This window comes from Apis cerana, linkage group LG8 (genome assembly GCF_029169275.1).
Source record: "Apis cerana isolate GH-2021 linkage group LG8, AcerK_1.0, whole genome shotgun sequence".
Taxonomy (NCBI): domain Eukaryota; kingdom Metazoa; phylum Arthropoda; class Insecta; order Hymenoptera; family Apidae; genus Apis; species Apis cerana.
Genome location: NC_083859.1, coordinates 10,650,759 through 10,676,633, shown reverse-complemented (window position 1 = coordinate 10,676,633; position 25,875 = coordinate 10,650,759). Strand labels below are relative to the sequence as shown.

Here is a 25,875-nt window from a genome sequence, read left to right as displayed (position 1 = left end):
AAGAATGTGATGTAAAAGCGAGTGGCAAAGCGAGAATCTTGATCGATCGATCGATCGAGTTTCTTCTAAGGGGAGGGGACGAGAATTCCTGATTTATCCTAATTCTCCCTCTCTCCCTCTCGTTCTCTCTCTCCTCTAGGACACTAGCACCGATCTCCAGAGCAGCCCCAAAGACGCGACGTCGTACGAGTTATCAGAGGACAGAGACTTGAGCCAGAACAGCCAGGAGAGCAAAGAGAGCAAGAACAAGGGATTCTTGAACAAATCGAGCAAAAGGTTCAATCTGGCGAGCGCGACGGGGACGTACGGGAACGACGATCTGATAGGCATAGCCGAGAATCCCCATCCATCGATCAGATCCTTCTACTTCCCGCCCATCCCCGAGAAAGACGTTTCCCGCGTACGGGCGAGGCCACAGGCGCGGATCAAGAAGGGGATGGAGGCTATACTGAAGATAGACAACGAGTTGAACCCCCTTCAGCACAAACTGAACAGCATAACGGACGAATTCCGCGCCCTGGTCAGCCAGGATCATTATTCCTCCCAGTACACGATATCCCCGGACATATCCGGCTGTTATCTTCACAGGGCCGAGGCGTTCGATCACGACTCGAGCATAATAAACAACATAACCCGCCTGATAAAGCAGGAGCACAGGGCCGATCTTCGAACCGACTATTACACACCCTTGTATCCCATGAGCAAGAAGAGCGTGCCTATTAATCAAGGACCTCTGTTCTCGATCAAGGAATCGGTGAGCAGGAATATCGGTATCAGGAACAACGACTCCTTCTCCCTCATGATGGATTCCCCCGGTTATTCGAGATCCGTGGGAAGGGACGCGTCGAGCATAGGGAACAATTGGCAGGGCAGCTTGATCGACAAGGGGAACGATTACGTGTCCAGGAAGAACTCTTACGTTCGATTCAGGGAGAATCGGATGGAGAAGGACCCGTCGGGATCCCTCATCACCTCGATCAGCAGCTCCCTCTACAAGTGTCACAGGAACGCGAACACGGATTTCCAAAAGCCTCAAACCTCCTCGTACTACAACGAGCAGGAGTCGCAAGGCGGGTACAGCGACAACTTTGGCCAGAGGCAGGCGAGGTTCGTTCACGCGAGGGCGATGCACGCGAGGGCCCCACTCCTCGTCCAGAATTCTTTCGCTGCCAAGAACGTGAACAGGTTGTTGAATTTCGACGATCAACCGGTCTTGACCCAGGCGGAATCGTGGATGGAGTGCGCGGTCGCTTCCTGCGCGTCTGAGAAAATGACGCGGGGCGCGGGGTCGCACGCGTCGAGGGAGTCGATGGGTGTGGTCACGTCGAGGAAACACGTGGTCGCGACCCAGGACACCTCGACCATCACCTCGACCCCCGAGGGATTCGTGATAAGCGTCAACACCTCGATGCACAGCCAGGACTTGGGCTCGTCCAAGAGGGATCAGAACGTGATGACTTCGTCGAACGAGGACGAGGCGAAGGTGGTGGACGAGGATCCGCTGGATCAGGCCAGGAAAGAGTTTCGCGACCTGGACGTCCAATGCTCGGGCACGGATCTGACGGTGAAACGATCGACGGAGATTCTCGTGAGACCGTCGGAACTGATGAGGACAGGTAGCGACAGGTCGTCGTCCAAGAACCTGCAGAGCATCGAGTTGGCGAGAACCGAGGAGAAGGTGGTGATCGTCCCCATCTTCTTCACGGATGGGATCCCGGAGCCGTCCAAGATCTCCCTGTTCAACTTCGCCAAGTCGAGGCGGCACGCGCACAGGGTGAACCACTTCGTGAAGCTCGACAAGAAAGCATCGTCCATGAGCCAGAACAGCGTCTACTCGGGTCGCAGCGTCGAATCGTCGGCGATCGAGTCCTCGTGTCTGGGCCAGAAATTGACCAACAGGAACAGCGGTTTGTCCGTGTCCTGCGTCAGCAGGGGTGGATCGTCATCCCTCCGTTGCAGAAACCCGTCCCACGTGTCGAACACGACCAAAACCCTGTCCGACTATCACCACAGCAGAGGCAGGCATAGCCAGTCCAGCAAGGCCCACTCCGAATCGATGAGGAGAGTTAAGAAGAAGGTGATACAGGGGATGATGAGCTCGCCAGAGGAATTCCTTTCCGACACCTGAGTGCAATTTCCCTTAATTGGAATTGGAAGAAAGAATTGGATGCTCGCGTCTCTCTCGTGGATGGATGTCTCTCTCAAGGATCGTGATCGTGAAGCGGTTAGCGGTATCTTGGACATAGGTCGGCGGCCCCTGCAGTCACGCAAAAGATTAAGAATTCCCGTTTTCACCTTTTCTTGGTGGGAAAGGTGGTTCTGGCTAACCAGACTCGTTGCGACATATTTCATCGAACTTGGAAAAAAAAAAAAAAAGAGAAAAGAAAAACGGACGGATCGGAAGAAGACGCATTTTTGGAATCGTTACAGTGTCGTTAGCTACGACTATAGTCTTTACGCTGTATATTGTAGATAAGCTTGTGGCGTCTTTTGTATACAGTTTCTTTTGTCGAAACAAATATAACTATATATATATGCATGTCTAATCGCTCGATTTCGTCCTCTCTGAGAAGTAATTTATTTAGAAGGGAAGATATTGTTTGGAAATTCTTGAAAATCGTTTCGATCTTGGCTCAGTCTCTTGCCTTTTGCCGAGAATCTTGCCTCATCGTAGTGATAAGCGCGCTACGGAAGGAAGAATCCAGAAGCCGGATCCGTGGCGGCGAACCGGTTTTCCGTCGAAGGAAATCCGTTTCGCGTGACATTTCACTCACGAATCGCTTCCAACTCGTGCATGCGAGAAACCCTAACGATCGGCCAACTGTTGCTGATTTTCACAAAACAGTTTCGATCCCAATGTTTTCGAATCATCCATCACGTTCACGTTTTTCCTTTCCTTTCTCCGTCCATTATTCTACGTTTTTACAACATCTTCACGATCTTGGGATCATAATTTCCAACAATTTCCATCCGATTGGGAATAATCGGGAAATCATATTCTCCGGAACATCGAGGGCAAGTTTAAGAAGGTTGCAGAAAGTTGGACGATGTCTATGGTTTCGTAACTCACCTTAATGGAAACCTCTTGTTCTCCTTATTGAGACACGAGGAGAAAGAGGGAGGGAAAACGAGGACATGATTAACGAGGATGAAATAAGATGTTTCGCGGAGCCTCCCGATAAATCATGAACGTTGAGGCATAATTTTTCGAATTTCGATCGAACGTATATATGGAGTAAGGACAGTTTCCTTGCCATCTGTACAAATATTTGATCCCCAGGCGCAGCTGCTCTTCAATTCTCTTGATCTCTTTATCGTTCGATTTTCAATTCTTATTCTTTCTTTGCAAAATTTTCGAATCGTAAACGCGAGATTCCATTCATTTTTAACATAACACCAGATAAGAATACAATAATTTCGGAAAAGGTGGACAAAAATTATAAAATAACGTTCAAAAGGAAAAAGAAAAATCTAAAACGATCTACCATTATAATAATCCTAAGAAAATAAATGTTAATTTTAAAATTTTAACTTCACTCTCCGATCTGCCGGTCATCCGTTAATTAATCACGCCCAATTACAACGATCGATTATTAAAAATTATTCGATCGAACTCGATCGAATCTCTTTCTATAACTTTACACCGATTCTTTGCGCAACGACACGTGTCGTGTGATTATGATCGATGCACCCACAGGAATGAACGCGTTGCTGGCTTGCTTCCAAATATAATTTGTCTTGTCACGAACACCTCACCCCTATATTTACAGTGTCGAAACGTCATTGCCCACTGGGTTGTTCCACTCGTGGCACGCGCGAATGGCCCTCGATCGCTAAACCAGACTAAACCAACTTTCGACGCGTGTGGACAATGATAGCTGGCAAGGGAATGGCCGCTCATCCATCTCGATGCAACTTCGGCCGCCTTTTTATTCTTATTCGAATAAATATAAATTTATTTTTACTTGTGCGAACCTGGCTCGAATCGAATGCTCGTTCTGTGTATTCTCGTTGTACACAATGAGAATGAATTTTATTCGAGGAATTGGAAAGGAATTGGAATTGGAGCTGGGATATTTTTCGAACATCCCGTTAAATTATCCTTCTTCGCTCGTTCTGAACTTTTCCTTTCAAGTTGATCATACAGGATAACGAAGAGATTATTTCGAGATATATCTTTTATTTCTTTTCGCCATAATTCCAGAAGGTTTTTCCCTTTCGTTCCTTTTTTTAACGAGTCGATTTTTCTTTGACGAAAAAATTTCCAGAGATAGATGGAGAATCGTACGATCTCGATTAATTTGTAGATCATCGATAATTTCTTCCTCCCCGTTGAAATTTATTGCTACAGAGAAGGAGGGGAAAGGATTGTTTCGTTGAAAATAAAGTTTCAATCTTTCTTCTCCCCCATCTTTGCATGACGAAGAAAAATGCGAAAACGAAGAAAACCGTTTGTTTCTCTCGTTAATATTAAATTCCAAGGCGAAGCCAAATAGAATTGAAAGTAAGAAATAAAATAAAAAAAGAAACAACAAATTTTTCTCTCACAATTTTCACTCTCATAATTGAAAAAACTTATCCCAGAGTTTCTAACTTCTTCCGAAAAAGCGTTAATTTAATCATCGACTTTAGATTTTTCGGGGGGAAAAAAAGAAAATTCTATCCAAAAAAATTTCCCTTTAATTCAAAATAATACAAGACACGCCGCAACGCGCGGCTCGATAAGATTAAAGAGATGATTGACGTTTAAAAAAAAATTTAAATAATTTTCGAATCAGTCCATCATTCACGATTCATGTTAAAAAAAACGCCATTCTTTCGTTTCTCTTCTTCCTTCCTTCCTCTTTCGAATAAAAGTATTTACGGTTTCTCTGACGTACGTGTATACGATACAACATGTCGATAACGCTTTTCGACGAAGATGCATGGAGCGGTGGCCAAAGGTAAATAACATTTTACCGCGATAGATACCGCGATCGATGCACCCTCAAAGAAAATCTCTCCCCTGGCACAAGGAAGAGTTTAGCTCTTACCCCATTTTCTATCTCGTTGGATGGTTGTTATCGTTACGTAAAGACCGATCGACTTATTAGAAAATTACTAAAAGGAATCGACTCGAGTTGCAATTATGGGTTACACAAGGGGATTATTTAAGGAGGAAAATAAGGGTTATTCGGAAGCTGGATGATATTTCGAATTATCGAAGAAATCGATCGATTTCTCCCTAATTATCTTGATTAATATATTCGAATTCGAATATGCGAAGGAAAGATGAATTAATTCGAGATTAAAGCAGAGCTTTGTAAATAATAAGTCGTCATGGGCGGTGAATCGAGGCCACAGTGATTATTTAAGCTCGAAGAATCCGATCTAATCCGGATTTCGATCAAATCCAATTTCCAAATCGTAATTAAAAAATCATAATTAATACTCGCGGACGTTGAACAGAGGGGATTAATTAATTTTCCCAAATCTTTCTATCTGTCGAGGCAAGCAATTAAAAATCGATGTTTCCATCGCATCGATAACGATCGAATTTAAATCGGATCGAAAGGAAGATTCGTATCGGTGATTTACTTTTGTTCGATTTTTTTCGATTCGTCTTCTTCTTTTTTTTTTTTTTTTAGGAAAAAAAGGGATAGCAATTTCGATGGATATTATCTATATGAAGAGCGACGTGGAGAAATATCGGTATTGCGTTCGAAAACAATTCGAACTATGGATATCGATTTCGAAGAAAATTCCATTACGGGGAGAATTACTCCATTAATTTCACACGAGCTGGAGAAAACGTTTAAAATACGATTAGTCGGGCGCTGGATTAGTAAACCGGACCTCGTCGATCTTCTGGAGGAGATTGATTCGTTTCGAAATGAAACTTCGTTGCCCTCTACTTTTTGATTCCAATGGCCGGGATCGTTTTCGATAATTGAACGAGAATTTCTCCGTTTCTTCTTCAAATTGTAATTTTTTAGACAAAAGATCGCGACTTCGAACTTTGAAATTGTGAATTTCGTTGTTTTTCTTCGATCTTAAAGCAGCACGAGCATTTTTATCATTTTAGAGAGCGTGATGATTGCAATATTTTATACTATTATCGTGAAAATTATTATTATCTCAAATGTAAAATTAAAAAAATTTTAAAAACGACACATGTTTTATGTTCTCAGTTGATTCGTGAAAAACTCAACTTTCTCTTTTAATATTCAATTTATTCTCGTTACTTTCTCCTAGTTACGCACTTATGAAAAATTCGAAAACATTACGAAATCTTCGATTATTACCAAAAAGACAAAGAAAAAAAAGAAGTAAATATAAATTATTTGATAGAAATAGCATATACAGCAAAAATATTATATAAACCATAAAGCAAAAATATAGAATTAATCAAAAAGTTAGATTAGAAGTTTCTACCTAACCTCAAAATCTATCGATGCAAGTGAAACTATATTAACATTAATAATCTATAAAAAGAAATTGATATACAATATTATAAAGTGAATAGCATGTACACCATAGACCAAAAATATAGAATTTATAAAAAAATTAGATTAGAAGTTTCTAACCTCGAAATTTATTAATGCAAGTGAAACTATATTAACATTTATAAAAAAATTGATAAATAATATTCTAAAGTGTATACACTGTAGACCAAAAATATAGAATTAATGAAAAAGTTAGATTAGAAGTTTCTAACCTCGAAATTTATTAATGCAAGTGAAACTATATTAACATTTATAAAAAAATTGATAAATAATATTCTAAAGTGTATACACTGTAGACCAAAAATATAGAATTAATGAAAAAGTTAGGTTAGAAATTTCTACCTAACCTCAAAATCTATCGATGCAACTACATTAACATCTATAAAAAGAAATCGATATAACATTCTAAAGTGAATTCTGAATATTTATTAAATTCGAAATAAATTGCAAATCTTTTATTTTTACACAAAAGAATCAAGTTTCAAGACCGAAATGAGCGAGATTAAACAGATTGTAACGGTGACAAGGAGAATCTCATTTCTGGAATACGAGTCGTCCTTGTTATCCCCGCGTTAAAAGAAAAAAAGAGGGAAGGTTTCACGATCGTTTCACGAATTCTCTTTTTTAACGAGAGGGCGCAATCACAGGAACTGTCCACTCGGTGGAAATCCGAGGCACGGTCTATCGGGTAAATCATTAAAATCCTTTTTGCGGGGTGGCTCGCGAGCAGATCTAGTCACGAATGAACCTATCTGTGGTTGTTCGCGATTCAATTTCCTTGCACCTTCCTTCTTTGTTTGCACTTTCTGAGAGACGATTGCACGCCAACGGCAGAGGAACCTCTTCTTTTCCTCTGTTTACACACGAATAATTAATCCTCGTCCAATACTTTATTATTTATTTACGCGTGCAAGGGTATAATTGAAAAAAAAAAGTTGCCCGCAACTCGTATCCGTTTACAAGTTTTTTTTAAATAAAATTTATTTACGTATAATTAATTCGCGAGTTAAAGATATCTGGGATAAGGTGGATGCAAAGGTTAGGTGTCGACGCGTATTTATAATGGTGAAATATTATTTATCGCGAGTTTTAAAATAACTTTTTCTTGCCGATTAGAAAATCCCTGCTAATTGCTTTCGCTATTTTCGCATCTATTTTAATCAAAGCGATTACACTGTGCCGCATATCGACGTGAAATGCATGGTTAAGGATCGAGATCGAGACGAGTCTATCTGCTACGAAAATATTATTTCATCTATTCGCAAGTGAGTGTAATGTAACATGTGCGAATGTTATTAATTGTGCGTCATATCTAAGATAACCAGGAATTTATGCAAATTAGTATTTACCTTCCTCTTCACTTTTGAATATTCCAATCATCGTAGATACACTCTTCGTTTTGTTTTCGATATCTTTCGACCTCGCCTCCGCGCCTTATTTGCATATTCATTTTTCAATTATTAAATTTCCCGAGCAAAAAAATTGCATGATCTCAACCTATTTTAACAATTTTTTTTCCCCTTTCGGTGTTTGAATATTTATTTGAAATTCCAACAACAAAGATACGCGATGATCGGCGACGAAGTAGAAATAGGTGCGAAATTTTTGTTACGTGTACGAGACCGATATTATTGGATCGTTAATGAAACAACACAGCGGTTTCGAAATATTTATAGAGTTCCAAAATTATTCGATCAACCGAGTGGCTCTGCCAAGTGGAAGAATATTCGCGGAAATTAGTTTTAAACGACGAGGATCGTTTGTCATCAACTGTGAAGGCACGTTAAAAACGTCGTGTCACGGCCTTCGCCATTAAAATTCTGCATTCTTTCCGTGTAAACATAGTCCAGTTCGCATGTGGCGCGAGCGTAATAATAATCAAAAATTTTGCACGCTTTTCAAACACTTCTCCGATTCAAATAACTCCAACACTTGGAACGTATTTTTGTGCGCTGTTAAATTAAATCCATTAACCAAATAATATTACAATTTTCAAATAATAATTCATAATAAAAGCGTGATCGAAGTAAAATTTAAAAAAAAAAAAAAAACGCTTTCAAGTAATATTCATTGTTCGATTAAAAAAGAGGAAAGAAAAAAAAACGATCAACGATTTTATAAATAAATTGTCTCGTTGATTCAATCCGAAATTAAACCGTAATTTAATCCAGATCGAAATGAATCGAAATTCCAATTCTATTCCATTTCAATTAGATTTTTATCTAACGGAATTAAGAGGACGAATGAACGATTCAAAGAATCCCAGTTGAAATTAGAATCAATACGTTACTTTTAAATAGCTTTATCGAAATTTTATTCCGCAATCTTCACTCTCGTATCTCGTCCCTGACAATGTCTCGTCGAATACGGTTCCGAAACGAATTTATTTTCTTTCGTTGTTTTGTCACGGAGGCACGTCGCGATACTCGCGAGATTATCACAAAACAGCCGTTTTGAAGCGATGCCAAAATCCCGGAATTCCACGAATCGTGAATCTTCTTAACGAACACGAGAACGATCGAAATTATCCATCGATAAAAAGTCGATAATATAATTTCAAGAAAAAAAAATAATAATAAATTGTTTAAATCATCGAAATTATCATGAAGTGTTAAAATTTTAATCGTCTCATTGTGAAAAGTATATATAAAAAAGATAATAAATAAATAAAAATAATAAATTGTTTGAATCGCGGTTCATCGAAACTATCATGAAGTGTTCATAATCAACGACGAGTAAATTCGGATAAGATGATTTAATGACTAAAAATTTTAATCGTCTCATTGTGAAAATTATATATAAAAAAATAATAAATAAAAAATAAATAATAAATAAATAAAAATAATAAATTGTTTGAATCGCGGTTCATTGAAACTATCATGAAATGTTTATAATAATCAACAACGAGTAAATTCGGATAAGATGATTTAATGACTAAAAATTTTAATCGTCTCATTATAAAAAGTATATATAAAAAAAATAATAAATAAAAAATAAATAATAAATAAATAAAAATAATAAATTGTTTGAATCGCGGTTCATCGAAACTATCATGAAGTGTTTATAATCAACGACAAGTAAATTCGAATAAGATGATTTAATGGCTAAAAATTTTAATCGTCTCATTGTAAAATATATATATAAAAAAAAATAATAATAATAAATTGTTTGAATCGCGGTTCATCGAAACGACGGAGCGTTTATAATCAACCAAGAATAAATTCGTATCGGATAAGATGATTTAATGATTAAAAATTTAATTGTCTCATTGTGAAAAGTATACAAAATATATATATATATATTTGCGAGGAATTAGTAAGTCAGCAGTAAGGCACTTAATCGCACAAGTTTTAAAAGAACTTCTCTTTATTCCAGGAATGGTATTTGAATTCCAAATTCGCCCGCCGTTTTTAACTTCATTTTCATTGAATTTTAAACGAGTCTCGACCGAAAATTTGCTAATTTTCCCGACGCTTCGCCGTTCGATTCGCGGCGGTTAAAATCGTTTTCCCACGCGCGAAAATTTCTTTCTCTCATTCACTTTTAGCCATACATTGTTGAATAATGATGAATTAAATTGAAATTCGTGTCGTGCGACTATCAATTTAAATAGAATGGAATGGATTGCGACAACAACAGAGTTTTTAGAATTCAGATCGCGAATTCGAGCATTGAATATAATTTCATAAAATGAATATATTATAGAAATAAGGAATAGAAAATTATAAAAATAATCATTCGATGTAGAAGCTAAACTCATCTCTATCCCTGTCCTCTCTTGAAAGAAACTAATAATAATTTCCTTATTTCTCTCTCGTTTTTATTTTTCCTTCGATCCAAAAGAAAGAAACTTAAATTGCCCGTAATTTAAAAAAAGAAAAGAGGAAATTAAAAGTTTTCGTCTCCAAAGATATCTCGCGTAAACAAATGCTTGTTCGAACAATTCAAAGAATTAATTAATCCAAAAGCAACGAAACTTTCCCGCCAATCCAAGCTTCGGAAACTTTCGTATCCGAGATCACTGAGAATTCTCGAATATCCCACGTGCCCATAATGCAGTTAACGTGGCGCAGACATTTAATCCTATTAACCCGTAAACCGAAAGAAGACGAGGGGGAGACACCCTTCGTCCACGTCGATCCTCCCTCGACCGAGCATTATACCTGTTTGCGCTCGTGTGTGTACTCAGTGTGACAGACTTTCGTGATTGCCCCTCGTTGCGTGTGTTTAACAGGTGTTGCCTCGTGTGTACAGGTGACGCCATACCGGTAATTATATCATCCGACTATTCGATCCACGCGAGGTGAAAAAAAAAAAAAAAGAATAACACGCTCAGCATTTCGAACATCGAGCTTTTAATCGAGCTTGTAAATTACGAGATGGATAATTAAAAAAAGGAGGTAAAAAATATTGACACGCTCGTGGATTGGAGCTTATTTGATTTCGAATTTTATTTTGAAATTAAATTTAAAAAGAAGAAAAAGGAGAAGAAGAAGAAGAAGGATATTGGAATCTTTGTTCGACAGTGGAATGGATACGCTTCTTTTTCTTTTTTTTGTTTTATAATATCGATTCTTTTAATAGCTTCTTCTCTTGTAAATATAGATGTGTGTTGTGGGAGTGAACGAACTCCTTGAACAAGGCAACAAGGTGATCGAACTTGGACTGCTTAATATGAACGACGAGTGTTTCAGGTGGTACAAGATCCGAGCTTCTCTATAACTGACGTACGATTTCTCTCTGAATGGATTCTTAGAAATCCACGCAGAGTACTGTTAATCGAATGGAAACGTGCTTCGATCGCATATTAGCTTGTGAAATATAAATATATTTAACAACGTATTTCAAGTTTCTCGACGATTTGATCGAGTTAGTTACTTCTTTTTTTTTTTCTTTAAATTCGTATTTCTTCGAGATAATATGATTTTTCTAAGATCTTGGATCTTGTTTATTTAAACATTACGAGGTATTTAATATTAAAATTTTGTCTCTCTCATATCTACTCTAAAATAAGATTATACTAAGATGTTTAAGATACTTTTAATGTGCTCTTCTCTTCTTTAATTTGAAACGAACTAATTCATTAAAATCATCTGATATTTTAATATAGGTTTCTTTCTTTTTTTAAACATTCTACTTATAAGATATCAAGATATTAAGATATTAAGATTGATTTACAAAATAGAGATTTTAAAAAGTATTATAAATATATTTAAAAAAAAAATCTTAAAATTAACGGATCGTTTTTAAAATTTATTAAACTTTCTCGAAACGAAAAGAATAAATTTCAGAAAAGTATTCATCCTCATTGTTCAGTATAAATTAAATTATTCCTCTTTTATTCCCCATTATATTTTTATAAAGCATAATTAAATCTTTTAAACTGAACAAAACTGAAGAACTTCGACGAAACAACATCAATATAAAAATCAATAAATAAGTCCTTTGAACGAACAATTGCATAGAAGCTATTAATAATTTCCTTTTTTTTTATCAAATCTTTTGAAATTTTCGAAAATAATTTTTGTAAATGATATTTATCCATCCTTCTATTCCTACTCCCAAAGGTAATGAAAATATCGAAAATAAGGCATCGAGAGCAACGCGAGCAACGACAGTTTCGAAGGCCATTTTACGAAACCATTTTCAAAATTGTTTCGAAATAATAGATAAGATATTGGCGTCGATGCATAAGCTCCCAAGAGTAATACTTGGAAAGCAAGCAACGGCCATATTGATACTCGATAGCGGCACGACACGAGGATACACGACACGGGTGTAAAGAGGAGTTTTAGGTTAGGATTGATCGACTCGGTGAAAGATGAGAAAATACACAAGAGGAGAGGTTAGTTACGTACAATGACTGCGCGTATCAATGATATTCTTCGGTGCGCGATGCACCGAATTTATCGGTGTCCGACTTCGTCGTAATATTGGAATATTGTGTTCTGTGATAAATATCCACGTACAAGGAATATTAAATATTCTTTCCTTTTGTACAGAAACATAACATTTTTTAAAAAATATTTAATGATGATTATTGACAAGATATTTTCAATTCCTGAGGTATTCGCAAAAAACTGTCAACTTTGTAATAAATTTTATCTACAATCGTGACAAGGAAGGTTTTAATATTAATTGTTATAGATAATAAATTGATCTTATTTTTTGTTTACAACATCTATAAATAAACGATCGAATTTTTAAAAATTTTTTAAAAATCTCTCATCGATCTAACATCCAATTTAACCTAGGTTAATTAACGTAAATCGATATCAGAGAGGAGGATCTTTTTGTAAATAATTATCGAGATATTAATTAACCAAATTGGAAAGGAAAATTCTACAATTTTACTTTAAGATTTATTACGATATTTGTTTGGACGGTGATGTAGATACATTTTAATGGATGTCAGAGAGGAGGATTTTTTTTTGTAGATAATTACCGAGATATTAATTAACGAAGTTGGAAAAGAAAATTTTCTGTTTCTTTTACTTTGAAGATTTTTGTTTGGACAGCGATATAAATATATTTTTGATGGATGTTACAATTAGGGACCTAATTGTTTCGACGTTGAATATTTTTTAACATAAATTAACCGGGAAAGTTTTACGAATTATCGTTCACGTTTAATTATACAACGCGTTTATTACGGATCGACGAGATACTCATAGTTGTCTGCGCTTGTAGCAAGTAGTGACGTTAATTAAACGTTTTGACGGGAAAACCAGCGGATATCAACACGCTGCAATATTGGTAAATGTAATTTGGTAGGTTGCAAGTTTGCAGGGACCATCAGAAATTATTAAGCGAGTCATCCTAATTGCTTTCGTGTCCTCGCAAAGGGTACCTTCCCTTATTTTGTTTAATTTCGCCTTGAATTCTGTTCTGGTCTATATTACATTACTAACCACTCTAAGATTTTGGAAAGATTTTTACCATTTCAAAGATTCTTTGTTAAAGTTTTAACGTGATGAATAATTATTTCTAAAATAGTCTATAATTTAACATGAGATTTATTTTATTAGATTTGTCTGTCATTTTGTTTAATTTCATTTGATTATTCTGATATATATATATATATATTAAACTAACTAATATTTCTGACGAAATCAAGAATAATCATTTCTAAAATAGTCTATAATTCAGCATAAGATTTATTTTATTCATATAATATTTATTTTATTATATTTTCCTATTATTTTATTTAATTTCATTTGATTCTATTCTAAAATACTATTCTAAAATTTTGGGAAAAATTCTTTGTTAAAGTTTTAATGTTTTTGACGAGATCACGAATAATCATTTCTGAAATAGTCTATAATTGAGGATGAGATATTTATTTTACTATACTTGTCTTTCACTTTGTTTAATTTTAATTGGATCCTGTCCTGTTTTATATTACGTTACATTGAACTATCCACTCTAAAATTTTTACGATTTCAAAGATTCTTTAAACTTTTAAACTTTTAACGGATATTTCTCTGACAGAATTTCTAATGAATAATCTGTCATTTTTATTTAATTTCACTTGCATTCTGCTTTATATTATATTATATCATATTAAACTATCCATTCTAAAATTTTGGAAAAATTTTTACCATTTCATTCTTTGTTGAAGTTTCAATGTTTTTGACAAGACCACGAATAATCATTTCTGAAATAGTCTATAATTGAGGATGAGATATTTATTTTACTATATTTGTCTTTCACTTTGTTTAATTTTAATTGGATCCTGTTCTGCTTCATGTTACATGAACCCATTCTAAGATTTTTAAGAAAGAAAGAAAGATTTTTATAATTTCAAAGATTCTTTGTTGAACTTTTAAGTTTCGTTTCTGACGAATAATCATTTCTGAAATAGTTCACAATTGGGGGGCGAGCTATTTTATTTTAAAAGTAAATAAAAGATCGGAAACGTAGTTTCTGGAAAATCGTCCTATTTTCTGGAAATTTGCGCCTCGAAAAAATTTTCTCCCCGGATAAGTAGATCGAGAACTTTTCCTAGGAAAGTTTTTCAGAATCAAAACTTTCCGGTAGCTCTTCTCGAAGAAGAAAAGAGTCGAATATTTTTCGCCCGAGTTGAAAGCATAGATTTCTCCGATATTCCGATTTCCTCTTCTAACCTTTCTTCTCCATCAAACAGATATAATTTATACCTTGAAAGCTTTTCGAAAATCTTCGATTATTGTTTCCTTTCTCCCTTTTTCTCTTTTTTATTGTTGCTTTCTCCGTTCGATTAATCGAAGCTCGAAAATTCTGATAAACACGGAATAATAATCCCTCGTGGATTCAAATATGAATTTCATCGTCGATGACGTCGTGTAAATTCCTTCTTCGATTTCTCCACAATTTCTCCTTTTTTCTTCCTTTGCTTTCCAATAAATAACTAAAAAGTTTAAAAATGTTGTAAATATCCAATAATAATTCAACGAAAGCGAGCTTAAACGTGTGTTATACATTACGATCATACCAATTCTCAATGTCGGCACGGATTGCTGAATCACTCGATTGATTTATTGGAAGTGGAGAATTTACGATCGTTTCTTCCTACGTGGCCTACGATCATCGATAAAGAAAACACGTTGTTCCAAATTACGTAATTAATGGACAATAATTTATCGCGTCTAACGTCTAATATCGGAGGTAATTCTCATTTTTTTCTTTTTTTTTTTTTTTTTTTTTGCGAGTCAAGGGATGAATAAAATTCCAGAGAATTTGTCAAGAATGATCGAGGCATTTTCTTCTTCCACTCGCGCGTGTCGGATCGCCCGTTAAATGATTGCGTGTCTAATGATATATATTTCTATAAATGATATAATTATGTATCGGACGATGAATGCACGACGTCAATTATTTGAATCGTGAGAAATATTCGAGGCGTTGGAATCACGTGTTTCTCGTTATGGATTGACTGTTGTCCTCGTTGAATGAAAACGAAAAGAAAGAAACGTTAATGGTGGCGACGTGATCAATGGTTACAGGCTGTGCAACATCTGGTAATATCTTTACGATCTGATATTTCGTTCCAAGACGAAACTAGTAAATATTAGAATTGCAATTGCAAGTAAAAATAATAACGTAATTTCGATGGAAACTTGAAAATAATTTTTTCTAATAATCGTTTCATTTTATCCCGACGTATAACGTATTGAAACTTTTCATTGATCCAAACATAATCGAATTTGAAATCTTGGGTTGGAAAACACTCGTTTCTGCATCGTCGAGAAAACGTAAGAATGTGAAAGTAGAAAGAAAAAAATGATAAAAATAAGTATTCCTTCTGAAAAATGGAATTTAATATTATTTTATTCGCATCTTTATATCCACTTCTAAGTGTATAACAATTTTATTTTCTTTCAAATGAAATGATAAAGAAATCTTGAATTTTGTAAATACGATTTTTCAAATATCGAAGGCAATTTATATTTTGTAAATAATCGATGAAATATATTGTTAAGTCGTGTATGGATTTGCAGAAAAGATTTTACATCGGATTGAATCGGACTCGATATGAACATGCAAAATTTGTTTTCTTTTCCCCGACAGATCTGAAGAATCTGTTCTAGAAATAAGCAGTCATGTTACGAAAATGAAAATAAAGAATTTTCCTTAGATTGAAGTCGATAATACAAAAAAGATTCCTCGATTCGAGAAAAAGCTGTAAGTTCTTATGCTAGAATATCAAAAATATGGTATTTCTTCGAATAAATTTGAAGAATTCAATAAAAATATTCATTAATAAATTCACATCAATTCAAAACAATAAATAATTTTTTTTATGTTTCGATATATATATAAAAATTTTATTATATTGAAAATATACTCTGAATTAATAGAATTTTTAAAAATATTATAAACTATTATTTAATAGAAAAATATTTTAGAAAGGAAAAATGGAATAAAGTAGAAATAATTTTTTCGCCATTGGCAAGACGAGTTTCTCCATTTTCTATGAATATTTCTAAAGTAAAGAATATAATCGTATTTTTTTTTTTTTTTTTGCTGATGAATTGAATAAAATATCGAACGGATAATGGTATTATTCTTTATTTTTTTATTACTTACTTTTATATTCTTACTTATTTTTATATTATTTTTCTGTTTTTTGCATGGATGAATACTGAAATAACTTTAAAGTACATTCGATGCAATTTTATGAACGTTTTACAAAGGAAATAATTCCTAGTGAAAAAGAAGCTATAGTTTTTGAAACGAATAGGATTACTGTTATGCTGTGACAATGTTTTTATTGAATTTATAATATCTTACCATTCTAGTTAGAAAAGAAATATTGAGTAACATGTAGAGATATTTTTAAATTGAAAAAAATGCTATAAATAAAAATTATAAAAATAAAAACTTTGAAATAAAGTGATTGATAAAGTTCGAAGATGCTTCGATAAATTTGGTAATTTTATACTAAAAGTTTCCATCGGAGGAAATGAATTAAATGAAAACTGAGAAGTTTAAAATCAGAGGGAATGTCTTTTATTAACAAGAAAGTACATTACGCTCGAGTTTCCTTTAAAAGATTAAATTAATATATAAAATATGAAATACGAAAATTAATTGGAAATGAAATAATAAATGTGAAAAAGTAAATGAAAATATATGTTATTTTATAAAAGCTGAAAGAAAATAATATAAAAAATGATGTAATTCTACATATATATATATATATATATATATATATCATGATTATATTGCTATATTTCTATTAAAATTATAAACACAAAAATATAATTGTTTTAATTACGAAAAATAATAAAAACTTTTGATAAAAAAATTATATTATTCAATAAATGAAAAATAACATAATTAATTTGATATTTTGATGTATATAATTATATGTGATTGTAATCGAGAATGTGCAACATAACCTAGATTTTCTACGATTGACCTATACTACTTAATACCTGAATCTAACTTGAATTATATTTATTTAACAACTATTCTATCTTATCACTAATATTATTGCAATTATTTACAAAATTACATCATATACATACATATTATTCCAATCAAATCGTAAGCAATTGAAAACATCAATTATTTATATAATTATCATACAATCTCACCTTGTCGTTCATTTCACCATTCATTCGTCATTCATTTTTTACCATTCATCCCCAATCCATTTGTCTATTACATCCACGATACACATCACACAAAAACAATAAATCAACCTTTAAATACCGCGAAGAAACGATAAAGAAATATGTAGAAGGATTAAACCGAAGCGTGCCCGGTAAATTAAAAGAGTTCGACGCGTGATGCTCCGACTCGTGCGCTTTCGTACTTACTCGGGCAGGATCGGCCAGGGCCGACGAGCCAGCAGCGCCGCAGCGCGGGTAGTTTTCGTGCCTCCTTGCTCGGGTCGTTCGTCGTTCGGATGGCATGTTCGTGTGGTTGTGTATCGGTGGTGGGCAAATTCGCGCGAAAAGCACGCGGTTGAAAGGACGTGTTGTGTTTTCATTCATCTACCACTAGCCATCCGCACGATCGTCACGGCGGTGAATGGCGAAAATCGGCCCGGCGATACGTCGGTTTCCTCGTCGCGTTTCCTCGTCGTTCCCTTACTCTCTTTCTCTGTCTCTCTCTGCGCGCCTCCCGTCGGCCGAGTCAGTCAGTCAGTCGCGTACAGCGGTTGATGCGTGTGTCGTGTCCTGCGCTCGAAAATCGTTCGCTAGTCGCGCGTGTCAAAAAAACGAAGCTAGTCAGTTAGAGTGAATCGAATTTGTAGCTTCGTTCTTCGAATCGTGGCGTGCGTTCGATTTTTTCGCGTTTAACCTACCTATTCCGATGATTCGTGTAGTGATTAGAGTCCAATTATAATCGGAATCCCGCCGCTGTTCTTGTGCGTAGTGGGTATTTGAGTGTGTGTATCCTATTTCTATCGCCGTGTGTGTGTTGACACACCGGCGAACGCACGTCTAATTAGGAGAGAAGAAAATCGGAGGACGAACAGATCACGTGAGTGTGAAAATTACGTTTCTATTTGACTTTGAATACGCCGCAGGCGAGACACTTTTGTTTTCAAAGCTACTACGGTAGAATGAGCATGTATCTCGTGGTTTTTACGTCTATATCACGCGTTCGTTTTTTTTTTTCATCCTCATTCTCTCGGCTTTGTTGACCGATAGAAGCGCGAAACGTAGCACTTTTTTTCTGACATGGCAAATAGGAGGAAAGGGAAACAAGATGCATATATAACTACGCGTTATATTCATTTGCTCCGAAAAAAAGGGAGTGATAACTCATACAGTTGCGCAACTTTCCCACGATCTGTCACTTGTATCTTTACAACAAGTGTCAAATATTATATTTATTGCGAAGTTATTGTTAATTAGAAAAAGATTCGATAAAATATGCGTATTAATAAATTAAAAAATTATTTATGATATGAAAATTTTATGCTAGTTTGTATAATTTGGTAAATATAAATGGTGTATTGTCTCGCGAGTCATTTTTCCTTTCCTCCATATTGTTCGCAAGGGTTGCTGGGTAAATAATTGCAAATCGCGACATTCATCAGCAAGTGTCTCGTGTGCGTGCTTATCTTTTATCTTTTAATCTTCGAAAATCATAGACAATAATTATATCGTCGTTATTTATCATTTAAAATTTATAGTATATATATATATATATCATATATATATATATATATGAATCTATAAGTATATTTAGAATAACAATATCAATGCTGTGAGTCACGTAATCGCAAAATTTCAACAATTACTACGTAATCATATGAACGTGAAAGAAACCGGAAGTAGTATATATTGAATAATACAAATATGTAAAGTGATGACAAGGTAAATCTTTTATGTCGATCTTTATGAATCTATTCTTATGAATATAATGCCTCTTTAGTTTGCCTGTTTTAATAATATTTCAAACAAAGTGAGAATAGTGAATAGAATTTTTATAATGTTTTCTCGAATCGCATCGTTATAATCGCGCAATACCAAAGAAAACAAATTTGCAAAGATAAAGAAAAGTAACCTCGTAATATTTTGCAATGAAATGAATAATTCATTTTTAAAAACTCTATATTGGGAATTTTTCTGTATATATTAGAAAATAAGTTCTACGTTATAAATAATTTCGTATTAGAGATACGATATATTTCTTAGAAATATATTTATATTTTAAACGTTAAAATATTTCTATGATATTTTTAAGATACATATAACATAAGTTTCTTTTTCTCCGTCGATTTCTTTCTTCCAACAAATACGATATTCGTTTAATTCTAGTTTTCTTACAACAGCATGTACTAAGTGAGAATAATTAGTTATTAGCCCCGTTCATTCGTTGGAATTATTTGACGTAGCGAGACTTTTGTTCTGTGCAAAGATCAGGATGAGATTGTTCGAAGTTATGAGGAAGAGAGTTCTCTTCTCACGGAAGTCTTTTCGTTAACTTCCTCTCATTATCCGTGCTTCCGGTTCCACCGTTTGAAATCTCATGTTCAATTTTCATTTTCGCGCGAAATTTTATTATCAATTTTTCGAACGTAAACAAAACACCATTCGGTTTTTCCCCTTTATTTATTAAATCGATTAGAGCACGGAGTAATTTTATTGCGTGTTACGTATTTTTATAGTAACAATTATCGATCGGTAATTTTTATTATATAGAACAAATTAAACTTCTCAGGATAATATAACTTGCTTGGTTATGCGTGTATACGTATATATATTTAAAATCTCTCTAGTGATAACTTTTTTCATGTATTAAAATTTTTTTATCCAGAAAATAATTAAATAAAAATTTCCCTTGTTTGCTCTTCCGACTTTAGTTTCGATTGAATTTGTCGAGATAAAAAAAAATTCAAATCTTGTTGTAAAATGTAGTTCACGTAAATTAAATAATGACAAATAATTAATTACGTAGAATAAAAATATATATAAATTATACTATTTGCAAGGGATTTAATATTTCTCCCAAATTGATCAATAGATTCAAAATTTTATACGTTTACACGTGCTTGAGCATAACCTATGTTTTACATCATTGTTTCATCTATCTCTAATAACCATAGTTATTATTAATATTAAAATAATACGCGTATCACGGCCAAAATTATCCGAATATTCCCGAATTTTGCATCGACGAAACGATCGCACTGATTGCATTTGAAACGACTGTAATTCACAAATCCATCGAAACATGCCAATTGCAGAAACTCCACGAATCGAAACGTGGAATTCATTAAAATATTTACACCAACTTATGCAAACGTTAATGCGATTTGTACAGATTCATCCGCACGAATTATAATGCTCGGATTCAGAAATATTTTGCGACGAATCCATCCGTTGATGACGGATGATAAATGTTGAACAAGTTCGATGTAGAGAAAAAAAATTCTTTCATAGGATTCGAACGACGATTTGTAATTTTCGTCGTCGAAATGTTGGAAATCCCGTTATTTTTAGAGGAAGCTTGGGCTTTCGTTTCCTTCTTTCGGAATATATATTCCATTTGTTCAAATTTTAACGAGTTATCCGCTCTCGATGAACTCTTAAGCGTTAAAAATAGTCTTCTTTCCGTAATCGGATTTTTGCCTGCTTTTCGTCTCCATTTAAAATTAATATACGTGTTTTATTGGTGAATTTTTGCAGTGTCGACTTCGAAATTCGAACCCTATGCATCCTGATGTCTTGAGTTCTTGTTCTCTTCTCTTTGAAACAATTTTGGAAGTAATTTTCCGATCCTCTTACCCTCTGTCTTCATTAATGTCGTCAGGGTACTTTTTACAGTTCAAAAGCTTCTGACTAGTAAAAAAAAAGTAATTGTACGTTAGAAGAGCTTTAGAACACGGAGTCTCTCTTTTCGAGTAAATTACTTGATTAAATTTTATCAGTTTTTCTAAAGATACTCTGTAAACTAAAATTGATGAAATTACAACATGTTTCGCAAGCGAACGCTTCAATTTTTCCGAAGATATCGAAGCCCTTTTTCAACATCCGACAATTGCGTCCAATTCCGTTTTCAAAGGTGAAAGAGATGTATAATACAATTTATTCGAGTGGAAATATCATAAATTGCAAATTAATTTTTTCCAACGCAATAAGATAATATTTTTTAAGGAAGAGACATTTTTATTTTGCGTATAATAATCAATGTTCAACGCCGTACATACATTTTTTTTCTTATTTAGTTTATTCCAATATTCGATATTTCGAAAATGAAAATATATTTCAATTAGGGAAAAAGAGTGTACGCGTATTTGTACTTGTAGGATCGTTTAGTGTGTAGATTCATATTTGCATCCGTATTAAAGAAGTTAATATTTCTAGATACTACGCATTTCTTCCACGTGAAACACATTGGAAACGCAATCTCTATAGCAACGTATTTTACGACCACATCTTGAAATAATGTATGAAGTAAGCACTCGAGCTTCGAAATTGATGATTTCTAGAACAATTTTCGTTCTCATCGCCTTTATCTCTTTCTCTAATCGAGCTTGATTTTTTTCAAATTCAAAAATATAGACCGCTCTTTTTCTTATTTATCTCAATATTCGATATCTCGAAAATACAAAAAAAAAAATATTTCAATTGGAAGAAAAAGAGCGTAGATGTTTCGTGTTGTCCACAAAATTTCTCTAAATCTGGGTAATCCTTCTCCCAAGGAATTCAAAGTTTTATCATTTATCTCCTTTATCTAAAGAATAAAGAAAATTAGATCTATTACCCTTAATCTCTGCAAAGTTTTCTAATTTTACTTCCTTAAGAGCTTTAAAAAAAGAAGAGAAAAGAGGGAAAAATGCAACATACGTTGGAGATTGAGGGGACAGAAAAATTTAGGAGAATTTGGAAAGTGGGGCGCATTCTCTCGAAACTGAGAACAATTCCTGCCACGTTGGATCGGCAGGAAGTCGTGTCCTCCGGGGCCACGGGATCGCGGATTACATAAGCTAAGCATTGGGTACTTGGATGGGTCGTCGAATTAGAAAAAATGCGAGTTCGTGACTCCTGTTGGCAAGTTGGCAATCGATTTCGTTGCGCAATCAGAGAACAGACTGTGTTCATTTTTTCTTTTTTTTTTTTTCCCGAACAAACTCTGCTCCCTGTTTGCTCGAGTTTCCTCTTTGCTTGGATTCTTGGTTAACTTCAGTTTGCACTTGGCACTTTCGGTTTATTTTTCGATTAAAACGAATTAGAAAGTTTATTATCGAAATGTCCACGTTGTGTTTGTGCTGGGCTAATGGCTCGTTTCCTCGGCTTTCTACTATTTGGAGAATAAAATAGAAGCTTTGAACATTTAGGTGGCTGGTTTCAGGGAAATAGAATCGTTTTAGACGATTTAAAAAGATTTTTCAAAATTTAAAAGACGCCTCGGTGAAAAAGTTTTGGTTGATTTTACAAGGATTTATATTATATTGTGCCAGATATATACTGTACGTCCCACGAAAAATTTTTATGCCCTGTAAAATATCGAATTATTAAAATATCATTGTATTACATTAACACTATCGCGAATAATAATTCAACAAATTCGAACAACAATGTATATAAACGATCTGCCTCTCAAATTACTCTAAACAATCTCACTGAGTGTCACGAAAGCGAAGACTGAATTACCACAAATTCCAATGTTTCGTAAAATTACGACCAACTCTCGATCACTCTAACCTCAAAAGAAGCATAGAATCCCGAAAAAACAGGACGAACACGAATATTCAAATATTCGTTGAAAACTGTCCAATTCCGATTCCAAGCATTTTTCTTCCCATTTGTCGTCCGTTGCCAGTATTTGTCCTTCAGATTTTCTGCTTGTTGCGACTTCGTAATGCGTGCAACAGATCGTCGACAATGATGCATGATACACCGTTTGAAATAATAAATGGAAACGCAAGATTATTCTTTTATTCTTAAATCGTTACAAATGTTTACATAGAGATCGATCATATCACGTGAAATGTCGTAGGAAATATCATAGATCGAGAACTTTTAATTTAATAAGTGAAATTCCCTATGAGACTCGTTATCGAATATCCTTCGAAATCGGCTTAGAAATAAATCCCTCGAGAGTATTTAATTTTGAACAAAGTGGCGTAATAAATTATCGAGAAACTTTGCTTTCAACTGTTAAAATCTGAAGAAAGAGAAATGGACGAATGTCATGAATATAGAAGAAGGATCGAAAGTAGTTTTGTTTTTTCGTGCTGGTTAAAATTATACGAAGTTGACACGCTCTTTGTTTACGTGACTGTGTCGAACACGAAATATAATCTTGGCAAAACACGTTCGAGCACATTTCAAAAATTTGAATGCATTGCACACCGAGTTAAGATTTTCATGTCTGATCATCGCTCAACACTTTCCTCGACAAAGATAATATTATTTTTGGAATGGGCGAATACAATTTATACCTAAGAAATTAAAAAAAATGATTCCATTCGTTCCAAAACAAAATTTTGCGACGAGAAAGGATTTCAATTTCTCTTCGCCGACAATCTCTCTCTCGTAATTCGATTCTCCAAAAAAAAAAAAAAAGTATCGACAACTCCTCTGTACAAAAATCCAATCCCAAAAACCGATTCGAATCCCTAGCTCGAAAATAAATTTCGTATCTCGATGTATCCATTTTATGAACAAGAAACCAAAAAAAAAAAAAAGAAAAAATCTACCCAATCACCGATCTACTGTATAACTAAAATTTCATCCCGATCGATCTCGAAAACCAACAAAATCCATGGAAGAAAATTAGAAAGTATTCCCCGCGGAGCGCACGAACGAATTTATTTACTTTCACTTGATGCCCCGTGCGACGTGATTACTGCTATTAAATAATTCAATGTCAACGGGTATTCATTTTACGGAGAAGAAAATGATCGCGGAATAACGGTCTTAACGGTCTTAATCTACGAAATCGTTATCGCGAGAAATGAAAAATTGATCTCGGGCGAGGAGTGCGGATCTTAGGTTAGGTTAGGTTAATTCGGGCGTGTCGTCTAGGGAATTTCCATGTGAAAAGAGAGCCGCCGTGTAAGGCGAGACGGTTCTATTTAGAACGCGTCGAGTGGACGATGCGTTGAACGTTTGTCACAAATATCGATAAGATCTTCGTCTTCCTGTCTTGCTCAGATAATCCAATTCTTCTCGACAACGAAGTTTTTCCAAGAGATTAACGAGGAAATAAAGTTTCCCTCGAACGAGACGAATAAGAAAATGTTGTTTCCTGCAAATATTTCATCCGGTGTTTCGACCAGTGATCAAATCCGTGCGACGTAAATCATCGTTGATCAAACGTTAACAATAGGTGATTGAACGACTGCGAGATCTCGAGTCGACGAGCGATCAGGTGGAACGATATTGAGCATATTATTCTTTTTCAATGGATTGCGCGCCATTCTGTCCCTGAACCGTGGAGTTTGGCGCGATAACAAACTTTTCTAACGAAAGAGTAGATATTTTTTTTTTTTATGCATCGAAGAATCTCTCTCGAGTTAGTCGTTAAAATTTCGAGGTAATTCATTCGAACACTCGAAATCTTACTTTCTTTCGGAGAGTTCTTGCAGAGGAATTCACCGTAGTGGAGGAAATTTACGTAGGCAGATACGGAAGCGAAATGAAACGGGGCGATATATACACATCTGAAATAAATTAATATCGAAAATTCGTCGAATTAATAATTTTTGGAGTGGTATTATCCGTGGATTTATTGCTCGGTTACGCGAAAGGATTATTCGAATATCATGCTGCTTGTGAAAACGAAAATATATGAAGGTATATTACATGCACAAATAATTTGTATTCACAGCAGCGATATTTATTTTCACTTGGGTTATTGTAAATAATATCGTCGGCCCATATACGACACTTGCACAACTTTTTTTTCTAGTATCACGCTTCCGATAACGGCGAATTAAAATAAATTTTTTTATCGCGAAATTCTTCGCGAGTGAAGCGATCGTCCAAATATTTATAATTGTTTAATTCCGTCGATTCGCACGTTTATGATAAAAAATAAACCTTTCAATTCTCAATCTTCCGATGTTAAACATTTTTAACGAATCTACCGAATTTCTTTACAGACAAACGCGTGCGAATACGTTAGATTTTTTGGATCGGGGCGAAATTTGCAAAAGCCACTATAAGCCAATATAAATACCACGAATGAATACTCGGCTCAATTCATTTTCGAAGAACGACAAAAATCGAGAAGTTCCTCGAAACAGCGAGATGCGTATTGTACGTTTCGAATATCGAAACGTTTTTTTTTTTAAAAATACACACACGTCCCGAATTGGTATATTTTCCGAACGAGCAACACACTGTTGTTCGTACGCTTCCTTTGGCAAAAATTATTGGACGGATAATTATCTCCATCTGCGGGCTTAATAAACTCGTCCTTGAAGAGATTAAGA

At 34.7% G+C, this 25,875-nt stretch overlaps 1 protein-coding gene across 10 annotated transcripts in view; it reads left to right on the top strand.

The window, feature by feature from the left end:
* Nucleotides 1-25,875, top strand: part of LOC108001532 (cAMP-specific 3',5'-cyclic phosphodiesterase) — a 319,149-nt gene that overhangs the window by 80,933 nt on the left and 212,341 nt on the right. For 3 of the 10 annotated variants that reach the window (XM_062078825.1, XM_062078818.1, XM_062078811.1), the window contains exon 1: nucleotides 17,864-18,461. The exons of 6 other annotated variants lie outside the window; for them this stretch is intronic. The gene's annotated coding sequence lies outside the window, so the exon portion shown is untranslated. Of the gene's footprint in view, nucleotides 1-17,853; nucleotides 18,462-25,875 lie in introns of those variants that run through there. One more of the 10 variants, XM_062078817.1, reaches the window with a different exon arrangement.